This window comes from Acipenser ruthenus, chromosome 28, assembly GCF_902713425.1.
Source record: "Acipenser ruthenus chromosome 28, fAciRut3.2 maternal haplotype, whole genome shotgun sequence".
In the NCBI taxonomy this organism is placed as follows: domain Eukaryota; kingdom Metazoa; phylum Chordata; class Actinopteri; order Acipenseriformes; family Acipenseridae; genus Acipenser; species Acipenser ruthenus.
In genome coordinates this window covers 22,818,165-22,839,004 of record NC_081216.1, presented here as the reverse complement: position 1 = coordinate 22,839,004, position 20,840 = coordinate 22,818,165, and the positions used below count along the sequence as shown (strand labels likewise).

Below are 20,840 nucleotides of genomic sequence, written 5' to 3'. Positions count from 1 at the left end.
TATCTTTGCAATTGAAACCTTTGTTAATGAGCCTTGATTATCCTTGTTAAATAAAATTTACTATAACCAATTACAGTACAAGCATCTGTTGCAGCCAACAGAATCATAAAATCTGTCCGCCCCCTGAAAAAAAATAAATATGCAATGCACAGGAATCAACACCCTGCATTGCTTAACATTGAGGTTGCACTGTTACCTAGAACTACTAGAGTTGTTTGCAGTGTATTTCCTGCACTGATGTCATCTATTGGCACCATGTCCCTTCTCTTTTTTGTTGTCAATATGGCTCAGTGACCTCCTGAAGTGTGTTTATTATGATGGTGCTCAGGTCTTTGTAAAATGTTGATTTACTTCTTGGCAAAACGGCCAGCATTTAAAAGGTCCCTCCAAAAGCAAAACACTGCAAAGTACTTTGAATCTGGATATCACTGTTTTTAGCCAGTTCGATGTTTGTGACTGTATTTGACTTTATAGAACTATGTTTTTTCAACTGGTATGGATCTTCCATTATCCTATTTTGCATGGCAAAGTAACTCCAAGCTTTCCCCCGATTCTTGCATTACTATCCACAACCAGTAGACCATAAACTTAGCAAAGTGTAAGCTGCAACTACAACTACAGCATAGTTCCCTGTTCGTTACTAATGACATTGTGCAATGTAGTGGAACTGAGATTACATTTTTTTTTCCTATTTAAATTAGTTCAAATTTCTGCAAAGTGGTGCACAAATATTGACGTTTCACTAATCCCTGTCATTCTCATTTTGCATGATTTGTAACAGATTCTCAGACAAGTCTGAGAAACGGTAATCCTCGTTTACAATAAGCAAGGTCTAGGTCAGCCGGCCATTAGTTAGTTGGTTAGTTAGTTAAAGGTTTAAAAGATTATTTTAAACTTGCCAGAGACTCCGCAACAGGGATCTGTAACAAGGATATCAAGGTGCATTCTGTATCTATAGCAAATGATCCCAGTGGACACCTAATCTATTTGTGTTCAGAAGGTGCTGGTGACTGTTAATGGAAGTTGACAGCTGTAGAGAAAGTCTGAAAGGCTTCAATCAACGTACACACAAACCCAAACACTGTACACAGGTAATTGAGCAAATCTGTATCAACTTCTGACAAGCAGCTAGCACATTTAAGGTCTGCTGAATAGCACCTCTGTGGACCAAAGTCCCCTTATTTGAATGCAGACGGATATTCCCTTTGCAGGAGGTTTGTGCATGCTTTGTATTTATCTGGAAACTCAAATCTTCCATCCAGATTTTACCAAAATAAATGTGCATTGCAGAAAAGATGACCAATCTTAAATTATTCTGTATCTCAGCAAAATACCCAAGGCGGCCCACCCATTGAATGTTTAATTTTTCCAAACTCTTTTTATTAAAACATAAGATTTCAAGTACAATAAGTTAAGCCAATATCTGTAGCTCTTTCTATATATGCAAACAGATTAATGATGTCCAAAAAGTACGTGTGACTGATCAAATATAAAAACAGGTGAAAGAAACACAAGTGGATGAGGAGCAAGCCACATTTGATTGCTTTCTCATGACACAAAGTCTTCCTTGACTAGTGCTGTGTATTTCCATATCCCAGTCGAATCCATCATTTAGTGTCCCTTTATCTGTATATGTATTTAAAGGGAGAGAGACAATCGGTACTACAATACCAAAATACTTTTCGTTTTACCCTATGCACTTGCAGAGAACATTGAACATCTGGTCCTTTACTTTGATTTTATTTTTCACTCATGGCAACCCAGTTGCAATAGATCACTTTTGACAAGGCCTGACAGAGTCAACTTGCTCCACAATCTCTCAACCCCTAAACCACACTGAGTTACCACCATGTAGTGTGCTCAGCGAACCCGGTCCCCTGATAACTAATGGGACTGATTACTATTGTGAACTCTTTCACTGTTTCTGAGCTGCTCTGAGTTTGGCAGATCTCTCATGTGGATTTTCCAGCACCTCCTGTGGGTCTGGAGTCAGCACTTTCTTCTGCACGTGGTGCCAGTTTGCAAAGCGGGGACCACGAGACTGCTCCTCATCATCACCCTGCTCTGCCTCCACCTCCTCCGCTTCACCCCCATGCTGTTCCACCCCACCCCGTCGGCTCTGTCGGACCTTCTGGTGGACGTTAAGATTGTGCGGCGCAGCCACGTCGGAAGCACTTGACGACGCGGTCCTCCAGCGAATGGAAGATGACTGCCACCAGGAGGCCCCAGGCTTCAGGTATCCCTCAGCGCACCGCAGCCTGGCGTACAGCTCATTCAGCTCATCATTCAGAAAGATCTGCAGCGCCTGGATGGTCTTGGTGGCCTCGTGGGCTGGGCGGAGCAGCAGATCTCTGCGGGTGTAGAGGGCAACAGCAGGGAAGGCTGCTGAGTAGGCAAAGAACACAAGGAACGTTATTTAATTAACAAGAAATATCGAGTATGCACAGCTTATACACCTGGATGTCCGATCACCAGCAGTGTGATAGTGTTTCAAGTCAATGTGTAGAGCTGACTTAGTGAACACAGAGAACAAACTCATTGTTGTCAGTAAAACCTGGTTTGACCATTATAAACAGGTTTACATGTGATGTGCTGTGTATAACTGGAAACAGAACGTCGCTAACTTGAAAAGGATCTGTGTTTATTGTAGACAATTGAAAAATAGTTCACATTTGACATGGTGATGTTTCGATAAAGAGAGGGAATGTGTGGCAAATCATGAAATCAATTATTTTAAATGACTCATCTGTGAAAAAATATAGAGAGAGAAAGAAATCTACTTTTCGCTGCTCTTGGTTTATCTGATCATTCACTTTGAGTGTTTTAAAACTCCCTTTCTTTTAACAATAGGAAATATTGCATCTCCATACTGTTCTCCCGCCAGATATGAGTAAATCGTCTGTGACCCTAGCCTCAGCCCACTTGCCATCAATAGGACTCTGTGCAGAAGACAGTCACAAAAAGACAGCCTTTCTTATGACTATCAATTACACGCACTGCAAGATGATTGGGTTCACTCCCCCACAATTGCAGCACAAGACAATCAGATCTTTTCCACAAAGAGTTCCTTCTGTGTGCTATGCCAGAAGGCTGAGTGGAATAAAGCACTGCAGTACAACACATTATTTAGCAGGAACATGACTTGTCCTGATTCTGTTTTGAAGAAGACAACTAGTCATAGGTCATAAGAGTGAAAAGTTTATTCCCAAATATTTTTGTTTTGTATTTTTTATTTTCTGTAAAAGCTCTAAAGATCGACAGGGTGATTCACACACAAGTCATCATGACTACAGTTCAGGACACTTTTTAGCACCAGCACATTCCCAGGCTAGTGGATAGGTGGTAGAGACTGAGGAGCCTCCGGGCTCACTTGATTCCAGTTACCTTTTCAGAATTAAGATTTGTTTCACTATAAATGATTAGTATTTGTGGCTCCCAAATAAGTTTATTTTCCTAAAATATTTGTTACATGACTTCTTAAACAAATGACATCCTTGCCATGTATTGTATCATATCTATCTATCTATAATATACAGTTAAAGCTCCCATTTCAGCCAAGGTGGGGAGACTCTTTGATCCAGGGCTGAATAAGGCACTGGGTGACAGGTTTTTCTAATCTAAGACTGCAGAAACTACTCATGTTTAAAGAGTTACTCAAGAAACTTTCATGACTGCGGATCATTCTGGAAAACAGCAACAAAATGAATTGGGGGAGGTAATCCCTGAGGGACTGTCATGTATCTAGACACCTTGCAGACCCCTCTCCCTGAATCAGTGAGGCCAGAGACCCATGATTAGATTTCTGCTTGCTCGCCGGTACTGGAATTTACCTAAGAATGCATTTGATACCAGGTTTGTAAAGTAGAATGATTCTGTGAAGACTATATCTGCGTTATACATAATGGATGACAAGTACATGGCTGAACAGTGTTCTTTGCTAAAAGGAAATAAAAAAGTATATTTCAGCATATCTTTCAGCTAATGACAACTCAGACAAAAGAGTTGTGACCTCCAGCATGCTATGCTTTCTGACACTAAAGATAAGGGAATTGCACTCACTGAAAACTGAACACCACTCAGGGGGCCATGAAATTCCCTTCCAACGAATACAAGCGAAGATACTGTGGATCTTCCATTAGCAACACCCACAGTGCAGCTGAAACAGGTGCTGCTAGGCTCGTGAGTCCCATACCCTTTCTGTTTGAACAGTCACAAAGCACCCCCTTGGAGATCACTCTTTTGCTTCTTTCATAGAAATGTAAACTGTGCTTCTGCATAATACCGGTTATGTGAGCCTGTATGAATCACTGAATCAATAAGCAACAGGCCCTTCTTCTTGAATAGATGTACAGAATTAACTTTTCATTCGTTTTTTTTTGATGATGCTAATGGTCTCCCTTGACTAATTTCAGTAGCCACTATGTGTGTCCATACACTGCAGTCAACAACAATTCCCAGCCAGAATCTTGACAACGAGAAGTTTTGACAGCGGTATTCATTCTAAAAGAATGTGTGGGCTTTAAAACCCTGTGGTAACAATACCAAACTATATAACCGAGATTTTTTTAATTTCATTATTTATTCAGTGAGGACCTGTCTTCTAATCTACGGCATAACCCTTGAGAAACCCATAGTGACACCAGACAGACAAAATCAATACCCTTGTTTACTGTTTGAGCCAGGTTCCTCAATGTAAAACAATAGCCTTTTATTTTAAAGTGGTCCCCTGCTACGTCCAATCTGCTCTTTAAGTGGTCGTTATTTTTAACAATACAGTCCTCAGGGCCAGTTATTTGACACCCTGATCTCAAATTAAAGGGTGATTTCTCTTAGAAACTGTTGCAGCTCACAAAAGAAGTAAAACACTGTACCTTTCAGTTTGATATAGTAGGTTGGAACCACTGTATGAGTATTTTAAACAGAAAGGAAGATGATGGTTTACTGACAGATACCTAGTAAAAAAAGGCAATGGATTTTTTAGGTAATATGGAATTATCATGTAGAAACAATAGCTAACTCGTTAGTGTTATTTAAATGTATTAATACAGAAAAGATCCATCAACGTCTTATTCCTAATTACAGGATTTTGCCAGGTCATGTATGGCAATGAAAAGTGTTCAATTATGTAAATAAATAGGTCATATGTTTCTACATATGGTACGCTAATCAATCTGAACGCTAAGCTCCTAAAATAAGGCTTAGTATTAGGGGAACGCAGAAACATAGACTTGACATTATACAGCACATACGATCTGTACGACATAGACCAGCACAGCACCAAAGAGAAAGAGCCAGTTGAAGAGGTGTACGCTGGCTGTAAACCATCCTCACAGTTCTAACTGTGCTTTTGCACGAGGTCTGGCATAAACTGGAAAGGGTTAATATATTACTTTATGAGGACTACAAATATTTCACCACCAGCACATGTATGGTCTTCTGTGTTTTATAGTTTCCTTCCATATGGGAGACATTACTTTAAATACCTTCAAATTGTACTCAACTTCCATTATAATGCTTACAAGTCACTGGGGTAAAGCTTTCTCCTCGTATAAACGACATTAACAGAATGCTGATTGCTCTTAATATCCTCCAAGGCAGGTTAAATGGAGGCATTTCCCTTTAAAGTTAAAGGGGATTTTTTTTTTTTTTTTTTCTTTCATTGGCATTTAAATCAACGGACGCGGAAACATAGTTTCGGAATATAAATTCCTATATAAAAAGGCACTCGGGATTAGTGAAAATGTTTTCGATTAGCCCTGTCCTTTTCCCAAAGAAAAGATGTCAGCATGCATTTCACCCAGAGTGGCAGTTGGAGGAAACGGTAAATGCAGCCATGAACATTAACCACATGAAAGTGGTGGAAGCAGTTAATGACGCTAATGCTTTGAAATCGAAGAAAATGAAATTACAGTAAGGCTGTCTTTTAAATGATTCAGTTTTTTGTTTATGATAATTCCTGGAGATTTTTTCAACATATTTCCCAACACAATGACGGTTTAGAGAATTTTGTCCATTAACGCTCAATTCCTGACTGATCTTATTTCCCTGTTGGCCTGTCTGGTTTGTTATTGCTGGACAGGGCTGTGGGTCATTGGCTCTTCTATACATCACTATCAAGCCCTCCCGTATCAGCCAGCATCCCCCAAAGTGCACCAGCCCCAAAAATAACCTTGTTAGCAGAACCATTAGTGGCTCTTGATATGTGTTTCACTTTAGTGCCGCAAGCATACATTATGTGGTGTGTTCTGGTAAAAGTACATAGAGCTAATAGAAGAATTCCAGTAAATCTTACCCATTTTCTACTACCATTGTTTTGTGGGACTCACATTGTCCTGTAAAAAAAAGTCTTTATGGTAAACAGGTGTTTCAGTGCTGCACTTCCACCACCTTCCTGCATTGCACTTCAACACATGGATCCTGGAGACCTTTAAAACATGTGAGCCAAATACAAGTTTACCACAAAGTGTGCATCTTTTATACAGGACAATTTGAGACATAGCTGGGGTTTACTAGAAAAGATGATGTTACAGCAGGACTGTGTATTTAAATGTTGTATGATGTACTGGTGTAGACATATGCGTGGGAATGGAAAATAAAAAGGAAATTAATCCCAATGGATTGGGCGAGGTAGGTAACAACTGACTCCCTTGGTCAACACTGATTTAATACCCCAAAGTCTGAGCAGTTCTTTGCTGTCAGCCAAGCGCAGATGTGATTCTGCAGATTCTATCATTTCACCCCCTGACGCTTGTGGACCCCACACTGCTTGTTCCAGTTAGTAAAAGTCCTTTTCTAAGCAACACCCTGGTTGTGTGTGGCTCCCCCTGTCCCTCCCGTGTTGAGTGAGTCAGCCAGCAGCCGCCAAAGTGCATCAGCCCAAAAACATTCCCGCTAGCAGAAACATTAGCAGCTCCTGTTAGGTGTTCGACTGTTGCAGCAGCAGAGTGCATTAGGTGGTGCGCTGTGTTAGCATTCAGGTATTTCAGTGAACAGGGCACACACAATGCTATATTGTATTTAATTTAATGTAATTGGATCTGTAGGACGTTTTAAATGCTTATAAATGCTTAAAGAACATAAAGAACACCTTGAATTACGTTTGCCTGTTTACAGAGGTTAATACATTCGTTCAATGTGTTTTATTTGTGGAGTCCAGTCGCCATGGGTTCTTTTCTTTTTTAAAAGTTTACTGTTACTGTGGTTGATCTCAGCAGTAAGTGTCTTGTCTGTTTTATGGGTTGGCATCAAGTTTTATCAATCTTTATCATACTTTACAATGATATGCCGTGGTAATCTCTTCCAAAAGGTTATGAATGACGAGCATGCACAATGGCAAGTAAAGCTTGCTGCTTGCTTACTGTTGCAGCTGCATTGTAAGATGCATTGTTGTTGTTGCCTTGGTGAGTAGCCGGAAGCACAGCTGGATATTGTTTTGCATCCAATCTGCATTTAAGACACCTGTAATATTGAGTATACTTATTTGTTTTTCCCTTTTTGAACTGATACAGCACATAACCCAAAATAACATGTCATGAATTTCTCTGCGCAATTTCACTGAAAATAGATTCTGTCTCATTACCTGTTAATGAAAATGTGGGAGTCTCAATTTACACAGAATATGGTCAGAATAGAAATTAACACATAAATAAGGAATACTGCAGAGTGCAGTGGGGGGTAGGGGTTGGTGTTGGGTTTGGGGTTGGGGGGCTGTGTTGAGAAAGGAAGTTTAAGCACAATCTTTCTCCCAGTATTTACAATAACAGGTAATTTCCTGCTCTAGGGGTACCAGAAGAGAGGCCAAATGTCTGTCCAAAGTAGCACATGATCAGACTTTAATTGAACAACCAAAGTTTGGGTTAAATATACCATGTACAGGAAAACAATTATTCCTTCTAGGAATGGATGTATCACACCACAAAAAAAAAAAAACAACATTTGAAAATGTCCAAGTTTAACACACTTTTCAACATGTTTATGTTACTTCTCTAAACCTAATTTAAAGATAGCTCCATTTGCCAGAGAAAATGTTTCAGGTGTGTTAGCATGTTACATTGGACAGACTTTCTTTTGTGAGAATAAGTGTTATTAGTTTTCAGCTTTGACTTCCAGTACTGGCCTTACATACTTGTTGTGACCCTTTGAGCCGTATTATAGCACTGATTGCTAATTATCCCTATTATGACATTTAAAAAAAAAACAGCAAGTCTAATTAGAAAAATGAACTGCAGCCTTTACAATGCACAGATGCTATTTTGCCACCTGTGTACAGAAGCACCCTGTGCTTAGTGCTCTTGTATAAATACATTTACATTGTTCAATCTACTGCAGGTGAGTACTGCTCTTCTTTAAAAATGATAACATGGCTATGCACACTGTCCCTTACATCAGCCATCATAGGCAGAATTTTAATATTGATTGCCTCTCTCTTTCTTGCAGGTCTTTTAGCAAAGAGGAACAAATTCAGATCCTTTTGATGCGTGGGTGCTGTCAGTCGAATTAACAGAAAACATTGAAATCAGTATTATACAGTATATGATGCTTGGGACACCCTGTTGCTGTTTTCTACACTGCCTTTACTTTCTATGGTGTTAGCAATCATTCTGTTCTGTACATCCGATAACGTGTCATCAGATTTCTCAAGAAAGTCTTTACTGGGTTTTGAACTTGAGAAGTGCCAACTGTGAACAGCCTTACCCGTTCCATTTAAATCATGTGACACTATGACGTTTCAACTCTAATAGCCCCCCCCCCCCCCCCCAATTCCTGTCTATATAAATATAGAGTAGATTGGACCGCCAGGGTGAAAGGTCACATTGTCATATGAGCTGAATAAAATGAGGAGAGGAAGACTGTTCAGTGCCGGCAGTTAGGATTCTCTAGACAAGCTCAAAGCAGCTCAAAGCCGGGTAAAGGCAGATATAAAGACAAATGACAACAACTCAATATTGAAGCAACCACTCAGCATGAGTGCAAACACCATGCAATAGTAAGGGAGATGTAAAGAAAGAAATGACAATGATATCTGATGCTACTTAAGAGAAACATAAGAGATGTCTGTTGAGCTTCAATTTAGGATTTACAAATTAGTTTAGGGTTCACTTCAAGGTATTTTTCAAGTGTCTGCTCACTTACCTAAACGGCAATGATTTTTACAGTTCTGTATGTACATGAAACACTAAAAGCTGCTGATTGCAACACCCGCACACACACCCCAGAGGGGATTAGCCTTTTCCAGCTCATACCTCAAAAGCTCCTACGAAGCTGAAATGTCATACCACAAACTTCTAATGACACACGCAGTGCCGTATTGATGTGTACCATTTCGACCTCTCTGGAACGGCAAGCTTGAATTTGTGTAGTGTGAGGCATCCCAAACTCAAGGGGTTTGAAAATGACAGGAAAGAAAGCTCATGGTTGCAGGCAACAGCAATTAAGGGGTATGACTCATTCCGTGTGTGCCCCAGCCAAACTTCGCTGCACATTTGACCACAGCCTTTCTTCCAGAACTGCAGATTTAATGCCCCTTCCTCAATAAATGGCAGCAACGTCACCTTGTGTTACAGGCATGCACCTAATTAAATATGTAACATCTATACAGTTACTTGAGGTGCATAAACAATGACAAACTGGTCTAATTACCACCACTGGAGGAAGTGTATGTTTGATGATCGGACAGATATTAATAACTTTCGGAAAGATCATTAAATAACAGTCTGGCTTGGTGAAGAGAGAGAGAGAGAGAGAGAGAGAGAGAGAGAGAGAGAGAGAGAGAGAGAGAGAGAGAGAGAGAGAGATTTCTGATAAAGTACTAAGCTTTGGTAAAGTGTACATTTTAGCAAGCTGTTTAGTGAAGTAAATTTGAATGTTTTTAAGTAAATACAAAATCTCTTTCTTATGAGTAGATAGATGGATAAATGGATGGCTGGATGGATAGATGGATAGATAGATGTTTAAAAAATATGGATTAATAAACAGACAGACACAGCATATTGATATATTTCAGTAGCTAGCTAGCTAGCTAGATCTACAGAAAGCTGTATGATGATTCCCCTCGCTGCAGATCACTGTGGAATGTGTACATGACCCATAGCAGTGGAAAGATTCTTAAAGTTCAAATGAATGTTAACAATCTTGTCTTGTAAAACACAACCAAGAGCACTATTCGATATTCAGTTAATATTCTGTAAGCAGTGGAACAAAAATGAACTGTGCTGTTTTTTATGTTTGTTTCGACCATGATGATCATTCACGAAACTCACACAACTACATTTAAATGAAGCACGAAGGCAACTTTGTGTTGAACAAACAGGAGGGATGGTGCTCTTCTGAGTTTTTTCCAAATCCCCAGTAGCCCATAAGAGTCCTTAATTGCCCTGGGCTATTACAGACTCTGTGAAGGTCTTTTACCTACATACAGGGTGGTATGATCTTTCAGTGTTCCAATTGAGCCAATTGGGTGAGACTATTCCTAGAATAGCCTTATAAGAGATGGGTTCTCGGACAGTGCCACTCCTACCTGTTAAGAACTAAAGAAAAAAAAATTGATAATAACCTCATCAGTAGGCAGACCTAAGAAAACACAAGGCTGACATCAGAGGATGATAGGCAGGATTAGATGCGGCTTGGTTTCTAGTACAAATAGATCCCAGTGGGACAGACAGGATTAATATATTTTTTTTCTCTCTCTGAGACACCGTACAGAATTAATGAGGGTACCTGCGACTATGCTGGCGAGCTGCTGTGTTCTGGTGATGGGGTAGATGCTGCGTGCCTGAACAATCACTGAAGCTATTTTCCTGGTGTGTCCCTCCTCCCTCTATGTTCTCAGGATGGACGCAAGCGCTTGTTGATCACCGCGTCAGCAGCGCTGGGCATGGCAAGGTACCTACGCACAGAGAAGGGCCCAATTAGATCACTGACGTCAGTTTCCATTGACAAGGGGTGAAGCTCCGCAGCGCCCAGACACACAGACCTAAACCCGGTGCTCTGGGAGTTCGTGTGCTTGAGGTCTTAAAATAGAAAAGAAGAAGGAGAAGAAGAAGGAGGAGGAGATCCAGCAGCAATGAATATATACTGTAGAAAACACTTTTGTCTTCTCCTTGAGAAATGTTTATGTCTGGAGGTGAATCCATTTCAGGTTTCTGCAGAAAAACAAAATAATAATAATAAAGAAACAGGGGGTTTAAAAGAAGTAAAAAAAAAAACAGAGCTGTGTTCTGTGGGTGAATAAAAGACTTCTATTACGGGTGGTATCCTTTTTAAGCACCTTGTATGAGTCGCGTTTAAAACCTAGATAAATAAATAAGAAAGAAAGAAAGAAAGATGAATATGGGCAATGCTGCAAAATAAGTATGCTGTATTACTAGTGGGTATGATGGTGTGGAGCCACAGCTGCCACTGATTGACAGTGTAATCCCAGAGGGTATGAGTAAGATTAGCATGGTGTCTTGACAGCCCTCTCCTACAGCCTCCTCCAAAGCATGTCCTTGCTGGCCACTCTGCAAACAGGTTCTAAATACAGTGCACATAAAGACAATGCCTGCATCCCCTAGTTGTCTCAAGCCAGTCGGTTTGCACTGGGAACCGCTGTGCACTTCCACAAAGGAATAACAGACCCGACACGGTGCACACAAAGAAGAGAGAAAGTTTCAAATTCATAATACGAATTTTGCAGAATTCCAAATCTGACACTCCTGTAGGCGCTGCAGTGTTTTCAATTTACAGTACAGTATAGTAATAAAAAAATATCTTTCAGGTGTGAGCTTAGCTTTGCATTATAAGCCTCATCTTTGAGTCTCTGCAGCTGGGCTTCACATCTTCCTGTGCTTCATATGTAGCTCTTCAGAAGGGAAGCAGCCTGGGGTCACAGACACTTGATTTGTTTATGGTTTGGACAATTCAAAGCTGCCTGTGTCCAGCTCAGGTCTTGCACCAGGTCTGCCTTCAAGGTCAAGCTCTGTTTCTGCTCTGGATTACAACATCTTTAAATCTGTCTGGGATTACCACACTGTCTTCAGAACCTTTTCTAGACATTTAAAAAAACTGAAATACTCTCTTTTTTCCAACGAAAAGACTAGGGCATCCTACCCCAATTCTACACAACACTACTTATGTAAGTGAAACTGCTGTACAGACTCCTGCCTATGCATCTGTTACACCTAAAAGACATACATCTTTTTTTCTTACTGTCGTACTACTGCAATTTCAAAATTACGTCTTTGGAAATATACAGCGATCAAGTTGAGATTTGTAAATAGAAGAGAGGTCTTCAGGTACTGAGCCGTTGAAACTGTTAGAGGAGTGGTAAAAGATACTTTGCACACCTGTGCAAAATGCTTGTACATGCTATGACAAGTCATGCAGAAGCTGTAATACAGCCAAATGAGGTCATAGCAAATGTTTATAAAGATACATTGAATGGTTGCTAGTACTTTCTTTTCTTTTTTTATGTTGGACTAATGGGGGGGAAAAACAATATGAAACATCATTCAAAGTTAATGAAGTATTAAATGAACTAATAACAGTACATTCGGGCAGCTAATTGATTTATTATCTGAAACCACAGGGCGTCAGTAGGAACGAGCTCCGCAGTAGATACCTTGATCACATGCAGCTCAATGTAGGGAGTAACTGTTTATTTTCTCTAAAGTTCAATAAAGTTGGAGGCACTATAAATCACAACCCCAGATTTGACCTGATGATGGATTCATGCAAGGAAACGGGCACTAAGGCATGCACCGATGGCCCATGGTTTCAGGAGGCTGTGTGGACCAGTGGATAAAGAAACCAGCTCACTCACTGACTCATTGTGCGACCCTGAGCAAGTAACTTAACATCCTTGTGCTTTGACTTTCGGGTGAGACGTTGTTGTAAGTGACTCTGTAGCTGATGCACAGTTCACACACCCTAGTCTTGGATAAAGGAGTCTGCTAAATAAACAAATAATAATAATAATGCATGCGTTTCTGAGCAGATGAAGAGGTGCAGAGCCTGCTCATGCCCTGTCGGTTCTCTGCTGAGAGTCACTGCTCACCTGTTGCTGTCAATTCTCATGTCCAGAGGGCTGTCCTTGCTGAGGGAGAAGCCCATCTCAGGATTGTCAAACTGCATTGAGAAGCAGACATGTTTGCTGCAAAATATAGTTTTAAAAGAGCTGCTACAATTTTCATTGTAGATGCTGTAGATGAGTAAAATTGCATTCAGAAAGCATTTTGCACTGCAGGAGGTATGAGGTTGTGAAGGGAAACACAGTGACATACAGTAGGGACACATCCTCACCAAAAAACAAGCCCCCAGAATGCTTAGAAACAAGGCTGTGTAATGGCACTGACCAAGTGTATAAATGACACAGCTTCCAAAGCTCTGACTGCAATTCACTGCACTGCTCACAACTTGTTTCATTATTAACAAGAAACAGGGAAACTGTTTGGCATCGTGTATGAGAAAAAATTCAGTGCAACAGAAAGAAAAACATTCTATGTCTGTGATTTTTCAACAACATCCGCTTTGCCATGTTTATTAATATGACTTACCATGCCTTGCTATTCTTCATAGTGCTTTACCATGCTTTCACTGTGCTTCATTGCATTTAGTGTGGGAAACTTTTTTAAAGGACATCCAGCAGATATATTTAACTTGTTTGTATTCCTACACTGGCTCCAGTCAACAAGGTTGACGTGAACAAATCCTGTTTAACTTCATTTAGAGTCAGCCACACATCCACTTGCTGTTTGGGACTGTCAAGCTAGACAGAATGCACGACATTCAAAACCCTGCTGACCCGTTTCTTTACGCTAGTGCGCAGCTATGCACAAAAGCAGAGTAGTCAAGTATGGTACTTAACTCATGAGATACATTCTGGATACTGAAAAGTATTCAGACCCCTGACCAATTCTCTCATATTACTGAATTACAAATGGTACATTGAAATTTCGTTCTGTTTGATATTTTATTTTAAAACACTGAAACTCAAAATCAATTATGGTAAGGTGACATTGGTTTTATGTTGGGAAATATTTTTAAGAACAATAAAAAACTGAAATATCTTGCTTGCATAAGTATTCAACCCCCACACATTAATATTTGGTAGAGCCACCTTTCGCTGCAATAACAGCTTTAAGTTCTAACTTTCGCTTAGTATATACAGACATGGACTTTTCTCTCTCATTTACTAAGAACATTGACAGTGTTTAAGGAAGTAATCCGGTACTCGTGAAAGGGAAATAAGGGAAATCGTGGCTGTTTGTCAGTTTTTTTAAAAAGGAGGAAAATGGCCAGCGCTAATTGAATCCAATAAGTTTAACCAGCCGTTTGTTTGTCTGCTGCAGTGCTGTCGACGGCGCTGTCAAAAAAACGCTGAAATATGAAACAGTCTGAAATGTAATGTATACAGTGAGGGGCCAGCAGTACGTTGAAAAGCAGAGATCACAGACTGGAATGATGGTCCATGTTGTAAACTGAAGGGGCACCATCTCTCTGCCTGAGCAGCTCTCATTCAAACGCACCATTAGCCCTTTAACAGAACAATGTGTGAACGTTTTATAAAAAGCAACTGCCTAGGGGCACTGACCCTTTCATTTTTGTTTATTTCCTTTATTTATTTATTTTTGTTGGTTACCCTGTAATTCGGTTGAGTAGCATATGGACGGCAGGCAGCATGGGCTTCAAAACCTAGGCACACTTCTTTTATTTTTATAGAAATATCATGTTACTTGAGCAGGACTTTGACTACACTGAAAAGGCGCTGTTGCTACTCACTGTAATAACTTTTTGAGACTTGTTTGGTATCTGTATTCACGTTTTTTGTAATTGCTCTTATTTGAAATCGTTCTTATCCATTTATTGTACTGACTACTTGATCTTAATAGAATTTGCTCTTATAACCAATTATTTTTAGGTTGAACTGCTCTTAGTCGTAATCACTCTCAAACTTAATTATTTACTGTATTTTTTATTTTCTCTCATTTGAATTTGCTCTTACTGCTGATTTTATCGTATTCTCTAACTGCTAATGTAATATGATACTTTGTAATAACTGTAAGTCGCACGGGATAAGGGCATCTGTTAAGAAATAAATTAATAAATAATAATAATAATAATAATAATAATAATAATAACAACTAGACTGCCAGGAAGTTTTACGGCTTCCAAGCTCAGTACCAGCTCTAGCATTGCAGCGCAAGTGTCACCAACAGATCAGTTTTATGGAACAGTTTCACTTCAAAATACTGCATTAGTTCATTACCTCATGATACTTTATAACTTTAAACACCATAGTAAACATGACCCTATCTTCACACTGTAAGGAGTTAAATTTTACATTTATTATTATTATTATTTATTTCTTAGCAGACGCCCTTATCCAGGGCGACTTACAATTGTTACAAGATATCACATTATACATTATTTCACATTATACAGATATCACATTATTTTTACATACAATTACCCATTTATACAGTTGGGTTTTTTTTACTGGAGCAATCTAGGTAAAGTACCTTACTCAAGGGTACAACAGCAGTGTCCCCCACGGGGGATTGAACCCACAACCCTCTGGTCAAGAGTCCAGAGCCCTAACCACTACTCCACACTGCTGCCCTTAAGGGCCACAATCAATGTAATTTTTGAATATAGCATATATGGTTTCCTAAATGTGTTGTATAGTAACCATAACCCTATGTGCACTGTAAGGAGTTATAAGCTAGTTTTACATTTGACCTTAGAGAGGACAAAGGTCACAGGCAAGGTGATTTTTGGATATAGCACATATGGTTTCCTAGATTTTGAAAGGTTTTTAAAGAAATGCATCTGGCGGCCATCTTGCTTTATGCATAAACACAATTTTTGAAAAAGTCAATTATATTGACACAGGGATGATGCTTGTCAACTTTGGAGTTAATCAACTAAACCGTGTTCAACTGAAGCGGCTTTAAATTTAAGAACAAAACGTAGGTCTGGCTGCCATCTTGTTTTACGAAAGAACACCATTTTGCCATATTTGAATTCCATTGTCCCCAGGATGACACCAAGTTAGGCGTTAGTTGGTTAAATGGTTTGCAAACAGAAGCAGTTTGATGTTTGGGCGTGTTTTGGCTAATTTGATGATGTATGCGAAGTTTCAGATCAAGCAGTTCACCGGTTCCAAAGAAGATTCTGAAAGGTTTTTCCAAAAAATGCGTCAGGCTGCCATCTTGGTTGACGCAGGAGCACAATTTTTTTTTGCATCTGAACTGTAATCTACACGGGATGATACTTACCAAGTTTCATGTTGACTGGATACACCGTGTGCGAACAGGAGCAACTTGAAGATTTAGGAGGAAAAACGACAATAATAATAATAATAATAAAATAATAAAATAAAATTAAAAAAATATATATATATTTTACAATAACAATAGGCTTCCCAAGCCAGCTTGGAAGCCTAATAATAATAATATGTAATCTTCTAATTAAATCTCAATATAAATAAATACAGTAGAAGGAATACTTTGTATCATCTATATTATATTACATTTTTTCTTACCGGTTTAATATCCTGTTGTATTGTTTCTATGGTTGTTTCTGCACTTCGATCATTATTTGGCATGGTTCTGAAAAGACTCCTCACGACCACAGAAAAAAACCAGAAATTCTCATTATACAATGAGATTCACAAACAAGAAGCTTTTTATTTAATGTAGAACAGAGCTTAAAGTTTGGGGGAGGGCTGTTACAACAAGCTGGTTAAGGAAACTAAGCTATATAAGAAAAAAAAAAAAAAATAGGGAAAAAACAAGGAATCATATTTTAGTATAATTTTATGGAACACCTAGTACGATTGTAAGTCGCCCTGGATAAGGGCGTCTGCTAAGAAATAATTAATAATAATAATAATATTAATAATAATAATAATAATAATAATAATAATAATAATAATAATAATAATAATAATAATAATAATACAAAAATCTAAAAATGAAAAGGCAAGACCAAATAGTTTTATATGATCGAATAGGCGCAAAACTGAAAAAGCTTCTCATCAGAATGAAGGATGGTGGCAAAAAGAGAGATCTTTTTTAACCTAAACAGTTCTGCCTACAGCAATCCCCCCCCCCCCCCCCCCACACCCTGAGTAGGTGGTTCTATTTCAGAAAAATGCAGGAAATTTCATCAGACAAACCTTAAATCCCAATTCACACAATCCCACGAATGACACAACTTCCAGCAAGCTTTGAAAACCAGAGTGTTACGTTTAAAATGTAGCAGTTGGGTGCCTTCTCTCCATGCAATTCAAACTTAATACTCACCCCCCCAAACCTCCCTCCTTTTCAACCGAAAATAAGATGAACCTTAGATTAGTGTATAATAATGGAGGGTCAGCATAATTAACTTGACCCCTTTTTCTCCATTCTCTGTTCTTTTTGAGCAAAATTGTGGAGGGTGCTCAGATCAAAAACAATACCGTTTTTCCACTCTCCAGTCAACTCAATCATGCCACTGAGACAACACCACCACTCAGACCTGATGTGTTTATTCAGGTACTGGAACTCCTGGCCATGTCATCCCTTGTGCCTCATTTTACTACAGTTATAGGTGGACTAAAGCTATTGTATTAAAGGTTAGGAGCAATGAATTGACCTTGTTACAGGTGTAAGCTGTCTAGTAGGAGAACAACCGCCAGCAAATTTGTCTGGAAGGTTGGTGCTTAGGTTTATTTGTACCTTTTAGTGTGATTAAGGTCCATGTGGTTCGCTGGGTAGTTTATTCCAACTGGAATGCTATATGGATTTATTCCAGAGGAATTTGGCAGGAATGTGTCAAAGCATCTCCATATGTTTCTTGTTAGCGAATTGTTTGTGGAAAATTCTATTAAGGTTTCAACCAGCAGGCTTTTACAAGACAGGGCTGGGGTGTGTTTGTGATGCCTCTCTGTGTTGTCCTGTTGATTAAATAGTTGTTTTCAGGTTATGACAAAATCAGGGTGTGGTGAACTTTGGTACCTATTTCGAACCTAACCATTAGGAAACCCTAAAAACTGATTACAAAACCAATTTTTCTACAAGGGTTGTCAACAAGACTGGCTGGGACAGGTACAGTGTCAAATGTGCTCAAAGATTTAGTCTCCATTGTCACACCATGCCAGCTTAAGAAACAGCGTGTTCAAATCATAAACGTGTATGTCTTTTTTGGTCAGTGATAATTACCAAAAGCTGATTAATCAATCTAATGGTTACAATAAGTGTTTTTAACCTAAATAGCCTCTCAAGAATTCCAAAGAAGTTCTTGAGCCTTCCCTCATGAATCAAAACCACCTCCAAAAACTACAGGAGACAGGTGATCTCATCTTTAGAAGCTGAAAGTAATATTCTGACTACACACTGCAAGATGATAAGAACTGATATCCCTGTTAAACAGCAGTGCAAGGAAATAGGGGTTTTGTTTTAAAATGTCTCATACCACAACCTTTTACACGATTACAGACGCATGATGTGAAGTGAGTCGCTGCTTCTTGATCATGGTTTAGAACCTGAGGAGTTAATGAAGAGCCCACTGTCGTGATGCGCCAATCCCTGGGCTATAAATCAAAAAACAAAGCAGAAAGGAAGCTGAAACCTAAGGCACAGCACTGTAGCCTGCTTGGATCCTTCAATGCCACATCCTGTATTAAAACAAAGGGAGAGAAAAAAAAAACACACACACGCACATTACTAATTCAGTAACACAAGAAACCTAATGGGCCACAGCATTCATGAAACTTTAAAAGTGGTTCTGAAAACAGAAGTGCCAAAGGGTTCAGCACTGCTAATGGTTTTCCGGTAGACGTTTTGACGTCAGAACCTTATTCCAGTCCACTAAGCAGCTCACTTCGGCTTAAAAGTAAAGTCAGTGACACGCTCCTCCTGAATTAAATACAAATCACTCACACGGCGTTGGTTTTCACTCCTGTTTATCGAGTTGAATGAACTGTGCTGACGTTAGTCTTCAGGGAACCAACTCGGCATGGCAATAGAAAACCCTTGCGCTTGCTTTTTCTTTATTTCTTTCTTTTTCGCGAATGTATCTGTAGTATTTTTGGCATGCCTGAAAAGCTTCCAGATTGACAGCACTTGGTTTTCACCTCTCATCCAAAATATGGTACTTTCTAAAGCACTGACTCTGAGGCACTGGTACACACCTGGATAGAAGGGAAGAGGGCTACCAACCTGCCTAGGGATGACCATTACATACTGATCTAACACTTTGGCATTGCACTGGTTATGTACTGGGGGAAAGGTACAGTACAGTAGCCCAATGTCAGTTACAGTACCACAATAATTTGGTGCCACATTAGTTTAGATAAAGCTTCTTAGTTTACATGTCTTCTTTTTGAGGTAGTCTGCCAAGCAATGCCGTCTGGGTCAAATCGGAATGCTTGTTGTCTGGATCATGACATGGGCTTCTTTTGAAGATAAGTTATGCTTCATTATCTATCAAAAAAATAAAAAAGCTGCAGAAATTAAATTATTTATTTATTTATTTATTTATTTATTTATTTATTTGCAGACGCCCTTATCCAGGGCAACTTAAAATTGTTATCAAATATCACAGTACAAAGTAAGTGGTGGGGTACAGCTAGTCTGCTGGAGGTGGAGGAGTGGAGGGGTGAGAGGGAGTGTAGAGAGAAATTATAGTCTGGAGATGGGAGGGAGCAGAAAGGTCAAGACAGCGATAGTACAAGTTTTGAATTTGATGCGAGCAGAGACAGGGAGTCAGTGCAGAGAGTGGAGCAGTGGTGTAGTGTGGGAGAAATGTGTGTGTCATTCCATGTCAAGACACCAGTATAACTTTGACTTCTCAGAATGTATACAGTGCTGCCCAACAGTACTGACACCCTCCTATATTTGCAATGCAAAATCAATTAATTAGGAAATGTGGCATTTCTAAGTGGTAATAATATCAATGAGAATCACAGCATTTTTCATTGGCAAAAATAGTAATGTGTCAATACTTTTGGGCTGCGCTTTGCGCCTGTACACCTACACTGCATTGCTTGAGGCTGATTTTCTGTCAAAACAAGGGCAAAATGATGTCCTTGTGTTGTTTCTGAGCTTAAGATATTACAAGAGTGACAGTAAAAAATGTTCCTAATCTTTTGTGAACAGAGACTGCTCATCACAGGTAAAAAAAAAGAATACACCTCATTAATTTCCATTGACTCCCCAATGAAAGACACACACCATTAGAGATCCCCTATCCTATGACTTCATGCCAGTTATAATAAAAAATCTTATTGAGGAGGAATAGAAACAGGGGTCCCATACGCACACACAAAAGTCTTTTTTTTTTTTCCGGTTTAACTCCAACCAAAAAGAATAAGTGTATGCTAGCCAGGATCCAGGGTATTCACACGCTGGGAAACCTTTGATGTCAGACAGCCCAACAGGGCCTGCAATGAGCCTGACCCACATTGGGATTATTAAGGCCCTAAAGCAGTACTTTATCAATTAGGAGTTTAATGAAAGCACTGGCTTTGTACCTGCTTTCTCGTCTCCTTGTTTTTATGAAGCTGTATATTAAATATGGAGCATCGCTCTGGTTTTGTTTCAGGAATATTCTCCTGAGTGCTAAACTGGTTTGCTGTAGCACCTGGCTGGCTGTCTGTACAATGTGTACCTGAGTAACCCACCTGCTTTTCAAATTATTTGTATTATGCTAAATTCCTACAATAAAATACATCATTATGTTATAAAAACAGAAAGTAACTTCTGTAGAATCCCGGCTTTTGAAGTTAGCTTCGAACCTTGATTACAAATGACACTTCACACAAACAAAAGTTTGAAGTCAAATCAACGTTTTTCTAATAACTCAGGTCAAGTACAAAG

The 20,840-nt window shown here is 39.3% G+C and overlaps 1 pseudogene; it reads right to left on the bottom strand.

Moving 5' to 3' along the window:
* Positions 1–1,915: 1,915 nt before the first annotated feature.
* Positions 1,916–20,840, bottom strand: part of LOC117434535 (12S rRNA N4-methylcytidine methyltransferase-like) — a 50,819-nt pseudogene continuing 31,894 nt past the window's right edge.